The 8,008-nt window shown below is 42.5% G+C and overlaps 1 pseudogene; it reads right to left on the bottom strand.

Moving 5' to 3' along the window:
- Positions 1-934: 934 nt before the first annotated feature.
- LOC126622656 (uncharacterized) lies at positions 935-7,396 on the bottom strand (annotated as a pseudogene).
- Between the last annotated feature and the right edge of the window lie 612 nt (positions 7,397-8,008).

The raw sequence follows: 8,008 nt of genomic DNA, 5'->3' as shown, positions 1-8,008 counted from the left end.
CTCTCAACCCCATAAAAAAAGCCCAAGTAGTGGTGGAGGCATTGGAGCTCGTATGGATTTCGAATCGAAGCACACCATTTTCTAGGGTTCTGGCGGGTTTGTGTAAAATCGAGGTGTTTTCCGGTAAAATTGGCCTTGGTCATACGTATGAAAATTGTTCTCCTCACAGAGATCTACTTGCCTGTAAAATTTCGTAATTTTTTAAAATAGTTGAATTTTCTGGCGAGTCGGGGTGGCCAACCGCCACCTGCGGTGGCACGTGGCCAATGGGCCGACGATGACTTTCTAAGTTCAATTAGATGTCTTGACTTTTTATTTGATATTTGTATGACATGGATTGATCGTTGAACCTAATTTCATTACGATACATGGTTAGGTCAAAAATATGATTTGACGATCCGATCGTTGGATCGTCACCAAACCTTATTGTGTGATAGAACATAATATTTTTGGATCATAGAAACTTATGGATTGGGAATCCGACGTACGGATCTTCCCTAATTGGATTTTTAAGTTTGTAAAATTAAATGTCGCCCGCCACTTGAATGTTGAAATTGGCGGAGATCCGACCATCGGATCATGAAGAAATTTTAGTATGTTATTTTAGAGGAATAATGTGAATTTTAGAAAGTTACAGATCGGAAATCCAATGACACACCCCGATCCAGAGGATCCAGGCGTGTTGGCCGTCACGTGAGCGTGACGTAACCATAAGTGCGACACGGAAGCGAAACAACAACATACATAAGAAGGAATTCAAACCAACTCTAGCAGAACAACCTACTAGAATAACAGGACGAGTTATAACGTAAACACATAAATTCAGAGCATAGGTTTAAGTGCAGTCAAGTAGGACTAAAATAAAAGTACAACACTCTCAGGTGAGTCCTACATGTCAAGAGTCTGTCAGAAAGCCGGAATAAGACCTCGAGAGTCACCAACCGCTAACTAGAACCTGGAGGGGCACAAAACAAAATGAGTGGGTTAGTAAAACCAAAGAGTTTGCCAAACAGTTCATTTAAACATTTCTAACCCCTCACCGTAAAAACCTGTATACTTTCCCAGAAAATAGTATATAAACATATATATATATATATATATATACGCAACATCAAAACTCAACTCATATCCATCATCACAACATCTCAGAAATGATATGCCATGCCCAAAATATAATCAGAATGCATCAATATCCATCAGGTGAAATAATACATCAACCGGAGACCCTACAATGGTCCTGTACGGCTGATTCTAAAGCTCAACATCTAATCCAGCCGGAGTCACCTCGGTGACCTGTACAGTCCAACTCTGCACGTCACTCGGAACTACATATAGTAGTCTGTACGATGACAGGTGTATAAATACGCTCTAGTGCTTCCCTCATCAATCATCACCGCGCATAACTAAGGTCACCCACTAGTCGGAATCACATCTAGTGATCTGTACGACTAGCATGTCGGAACCCTCACATGGTCTGTACGACATCCACCTACTTGGATCCAAGACGAGCGTGCGGTGTGGTGAATAACAATATAAGCACTAACACCTAAGTGCAGGTTATGAGCTTTCAATGCAATTCATATAAAATAACTCAGCTGAATAATAATAAAACTCACCTGTGCGTCCACCACGTCAATTCACATATATAAGCATCAATTATCAAGCTAAATATCTCAACAATTTCATGCATGGCAAATAAATTCATAATTTTCATATAAACGTATTTTCTGGGGAAAAACAGTTGTATATAGGTAATACGAAATCAAAACTGCCCACTCACTGATAAGTCGATGGGTTGTAACCCCCGTGACATCCCTGGATACGCTCGTCCTCGGGATAGGTGTCACCTATATGCGAAACAACTATAAAAACGTTAATTTTAAACACATAACCAATAATTCGAAATAACTTCTCATACGATGCTCAATTTGGGAATATGAATATACCACATCGACCTACTCGATGTCACGGACGTCGAGAAATTTTTAGAAAAATTTTTGGAGGTCCCACGCGCCCCCACGCGCCATGACAGGCACGGGGACACGCGCCCCCCACGCGCACCATCTTCAACCTCGGCTCGCCGGACTGGTTTTTCCGGCGACCGATTTCCGGCCAAACTTTGAACTCCTTGTTCTCCTTCGTTTCTTAACCATTTTCTTCATATTTTATACCAAAATGAAGCCCCAAACATGCAGAATCACGATAGACTAGCTTAAGGCTCTAAAAATCAAGAAATCTCACCGGAAAATTTCCAAGAAAATCGGCCAAAGTTGAACCACGTGATCCCGACGTCCAAATCCTTCAAACGAAGTACTCCGAGCCTCCTTGGGACCTCACTAAGCTCACTACAAGCTTAGAATTCCCTGAAAATCAACATTTTACGTTTGCATGAACAATGACCAAAAATGGAGGTTCGGGTTTAACGTGATTCCGAGGGTTTCACTTCCTAAAACTAGTACCAATCGACTTAAAATGACTCAAGGATGAAGATGCATACCTTGGTTGCCTCGATCCACCGAGATTTGGGAGGTTTTGGGTGAGGCCGTACTATCGAGGGTGAGAGAGAGAGAGTCGGGACGGGGAGAGAGAGAGGCACGGGGAAGAAAGATAACAGGGGTGTATGTGTGGTCCAAGATCCAATCCACACCATCCAAAACCTTTCCTAAATCCCTAACCACACATAACCAATATCAAATTAATAAATCCAACTCACATATATATATTTCTTTTAATCTTGCCTAATATTTGAACCAATAACGTCATACACTCACGTACCTTAATACCCGCTAAGGGTAATCCCGTCATTTCACATTCCTGTCAAATGTACCTCCGGGACGGGCTGTGACAATCTTCCCTCCTTATAGAATTTCGTCCCTGAAATTCTCATAACCGAATAAACCACTTAATACCCATAGAATAATCTTGGGTACATCTCTCTCATTCGATCTTCCGTCTCCCAGGTAGCTTCTTCTACGGAATGGTTCCTCCACAACACCTTCACCAAGCTCACCGTCTTGTTCCTTAGAACCTTATCTTTCCAATCAAATATAGTGACTGGTTCCTTATCATATGTCAAATCCGGATTAATCTCTAACGGTTGAGGAGGGATCACATGAGAAGGATCAGAAATATAATGCTGAAGTATAGAGACATGGAACACATTATGGACCTTAGATAACTCCGGAGGCAGCTCCAACCGGTAGGCAACTTCACCAACTCTTTCAATGATCACATAAGGTCCAATGTATCTCGGACTTAGCTTCCCTCTTTTTCCAAATCGTACCACACCTCTCTAAGGTGACAATTTCAAAAACACCCAGTCACCCACATCATACACTCGATCAGTAGTATGTCGATCCGCTAAACTCTTCTGTCGATCCTGGGCTGCTTTCAGGTTCGACTTAATCACCTGAATATTTTGAGTTGTCTCATCCACAATCTCGGGGCCTTCTAACACCCTTTCACCAACCTCAGACCAACATAATGGCGTACGACACGCCCTACCATAAAGTGCCTCGAATGGTGACATACCAATGCTCGAGTGAAAACTGTTGTTGTAAGCAAACTTCATCAAGTCCAGACGATCATGCCAGGAATCACCAAATTGTAATACTGAAGATCTTAACATATCCTCCAACGTCTGAATAGTCCTCTCTGATTGCCCATCAGTCTGAGGATGATAAGCTGTGCTATAAAGCAATTGTGTACCCAGAGCTTCCTGAAAAGCCACCCAGAATTTAGAAGTAAATCTTGGGTCTCGATCAGAAATAATATTCACTGGAACTCCATGATACTTCACAATCTTCGTAATGAACAACTTAGCCAATTTATTCAAAGGATACTTCTCCCTTACTGGAATGAAATGCGCTGACTTGGTAAGTCGATCCACAATCACCCAAATACCATCGAATCCATTTCGTGTACGAGGAAGTTTATACACGAAATCCATGGTTACATTTTCCCATTTCCACTGGGGAACGGGAAGTGGCTGCATTCGCCCAAATGGCTTCTTTCTTTCTGCTTTAACTTGCTGGCAAATAATACATCTACTCACATAATCTGCAATTTCCCTTTTCATACCTGGCCAATAATAAAATGGTCGAATGGTATGATACATTTTAGTTCCTCCCGGGTGCATCGCATAAGCTGAACAATGCGCTTCATCCAAAATTTCCTTCTTTAATTCCTCATTATTCGGAACATACATTTTGTTTTCCTACATAAGCATACCATCTGATTCTCGAATTCTGAGGTCTTTCTTTTTCCCTTCACTTCTTAATCGAACCAACTTCTGAATTTCCTCATCCACTATTTGAGCTTCGAGTATATGATCCACCAAAACTGGCCTGACTTGAAAACTAGCAAGAAAAGCTCCACTTCGATCTTCCAACTCCAACCTTACTCTAGTTGCCCTCAGTTCAGCAAGAAGAGGAACACGGCAAACATATAAGGCATTGAGTCTACCTTGAGGTTTCCTACTCAGTGCATCAGCTACCACATTAGCACGACCCGGATGATACTCAATAGTACAATCGTAATCACTTAGCAATTCCATCCACCTTCGCTGACGAAGATTAAGATCATGTTGAGTAAACAGATACTGAAGACTTTTGTGATCAGTGAAGATCTTACACTTCTCACCATATAAATAATGCCTCCAAATCTTCAAAGCAAAAACAATTGCTGCCAATTCAAGATCGTGAGTAGGATAATTCCTTTCATGATTTTTCAATTGTCGAGAGGCATAAGCAATCACCTTATTATGTTGCATCAAAACACATCCCAATCCATTCAAGGAAGCATCACTATAAATTTCAAAATTACCGCTATCATTAGGAAGTACCAACACTGGAGCATGAGTGAGGCAATATTTCAATTGCTGGAAACTCCGTTCACAATTTTCATCCCACTCAAATTTAACATCCTTCCTGGTTAACTTCGTTAACGGTAAGGCAATCATAGAAAAATCCTGAACAAACCGTCGATAATAACCTGCTAAACCAAGAAAACTTCGTACCTCAGTGATGGTTTGAGGTTGCTCCCAATTCTCCACCGCTGCTATCTTTTGAGGATCAACTTGAATTCCTTGAGCCGATACAACATGGCCCAAAAATGCCACTTCAGTCAACCAAAACTAACATTTACTGAACTTAGCATACAACTGATGCTCCCTCAATTTTCTTAACACCAAGTTAAGGTGTCGGATATGATCTGCTTTAGATTTAGAGTATACCAGATTATCATCAATAAAAACAATAACAAATTTATCAAGATATTGCTGGAATACCTCATTCATCAACCTCATAAAAGCTGCAGGTGCATTAGTCAATCCAAATGGCATAACAAAAAATTCATAATGTCCGTAACGGGTTCAGAAAGCTGACTTAGGTAGATCTTCCTCTTTAATTTTCAACTGATAATACCCGGATCTCAAATCAATCTTAGAAAATACACACGCACCTTTCAGTTGGTCAAACAAATCATCAATGCGAGGTAATGGATAACGGTTTTTAATCGTTACCCGGTTCAATTGCCTATAGTCAATACATAATCGCAGAGTTCCATCTTTCTTCCTCGCAAATAATACTGGGGCACCCCAAGGTGACGAACTAGGTTGAATGAAACCTTTATCAAGTAATTCTTGCAACTGAATTTTCAATTCTCTCAACTCAGCAGGAGCCATTCTATAAGAAGTTAGAGATATAGGGTCAGTACCTGGAAGCAAATCAATAGAGAATTCCACCTTTCTGTCTGGCGGCAACCCCGGCAAATCATCAGGGAATACATCAGGATAATGTCTGACCACACCAACTTCTTCTATACTAGTAGGAACAACATCATTTAACACCACATGTGCTAAATATCCCTGACAACCCTTCGACAATAATTTCCTTGCTCTTATGGCAGCAATAACACCATGTCTCACCCCACTTCTCTCGCCCACAAAAGTAACCTCGGGTAATCCAGGACGATAAAAAGTAACTGATTTACCATAACAATCAATATGGGCACGATTATAATGCAACCAATCAGCTCCTAGAATCACATCAAAATCCACAATATCTAACGGAATAAGATCAGCTGACATAGCCACGCCCTCTACCATCACTGGACACCCAAGATACACACTATCAACATAACATTTATCTCCTCTAGGCATGGCAAACTCTAAATCAAATCCTAGAGGTGAAGGGTGAGGTTGGTTCATTTGAGCAAACGTATGAGAAATCACAGAGTGCGTAGCACCACAATCAATCAAAACCTTAGCAAAATGACCAAGAACATTTAACGTACCCATGATCAAGTCTGGATGGTTCTGGGCCTCTTGCAGTGAGATGTGATTAACTCGTCCCTGAGCTTGCTGTCGTCCACCACGACCTCTACTGCCCTGATTACCTCATCCCTGAGGAGTACGTCCCTGGCCTGGCTGACTAGGCTGCCTGGATGATCCTGCACCACCAGTAGCAACTTCCCCCTGACGGGGCTGACCTCCCTGATGCCACTGCGATCCACCAGCTGGCATAGATGAATAAGAAGAATAACCTCCAAAGTCCTGAGAATACCCTGCCTGAGGATAAGGCTCCTGGGGATACTGATAAGGTCCGGGAGCATATGGAGCAGCATCCCCCTGGTAGTGGTAGGCACCACCACGACTCGACTGGCCATAACCGCCTGGTCCAAAACTCTGCTGAATCGGTGCTGGAGGTGGCATATTGGTCTGCTGCGGTCTCTGCTGACCCTGGGGACACTGAGAAGCCCGATGTCCCATTTGCCCACAAGTAAAGCAAGCACCACTACCTCTCCTACACTCACCATGGTGACGAAAGTTACAACGGCGACACCACGGAGTGCCAGAACCACCAGCACCACCATAATCCCTCTGCCTTTGAAATCTAGGCCCACCAGAAATTCTACCACCACCTTTCCTTGGGCCAATAACACTAAATCCACCACTAGAAGAACTCGAACTTGCTCCACTCTTCTTAAAATTCTGAGTCTTGCGAGGTCCTGGAATAGAAATACCCTTACCTTTATCATCCTTCTTCTGACCGTCATTCTTGTCCTCATCATCCTCACTCTCACTGGGAAGATTATCAGAGTCCTCCATTCTAACCAAAATCTCGAAAAACTCATGGTAGTCGGCGCAGGGAAGTGCACTGGCAAAGGTACGCCACTTCTTATTAGATCCCAACTTGAAACGTCGAAACATCTCTCCCTGATTACCAACTGTATCAGGGTCATAGCGAGACAAATCAGTAAACTTTTTGTAGTACTCATGAGCTGACATATTCTTCTGTTTCAACCGAGTAAATTCCTGTTTCTTGCGATCGATATACTCTGGAGGGACAAATATTTTCTTGAAATTATCTTTAAATACAGCCCAATCAGATGCCATAGCTGGGGTCATAAACTGAGTCTGATTCCTCCACCAACTAGCCGGCTCTCGACCCAAAAACCAGGTAGTAGTCTCCACCCACCTATCAGCCGGAAAATTCCCCTGACTTTGCATTACCTAAAACATCTTTTCAATATGATCTAGCCATATCTCTGCCCCCTCGTGACCTTCATCACCCATAAAGAGATCTAATTTCAAATTGTACATGGTCTCCAAGGGTGTCCTCTGAGGTGGGGGAGGAGGACGAATTACATTCTAAAAAGCCTGAGCCATTGCTTCCCCCTACTGAACGATATCCGGGAAATTAGGATCAGGAGTACGGCGGGACTCCCTACGCTCTCTACGAGGCGGCATAATTCTGACAGAAAACATCAAAAGATCATTAAATCATTAACAATTATACAGGACTGCAACCTAAGCTCTGATACCATACTGACACACCCCGATCCAGAGGATCCAGGCGTGTTGGCCGTCATGTGAGCGTGACGTAACCATAAGTGCGACACGGAAGCGAAACAACAACATACATAAGAAGGAATTCAAACCAACTCTAGTAGAACAACCTACTAGAATAACAGGACGAGTTATAACGTAAACACATAAATTTAGAGC

This window comes from Malus sylvestris, chromosome 5 (assembly GCF_916048215.2).
Source record: "Malus sylvestris chromosome 5, drMalSylv7.2, whole genome shotgun sequence".
Lineage (NCBI taxonomy): Eukaryota > Viridiplantae > Streptophyta > Magnoliopsida > Rosales > Rosaceae > Malus > Malus sylvestris.
This window is presented reverse-complemented; position numbering and strand designations above follow the sequence as displayed.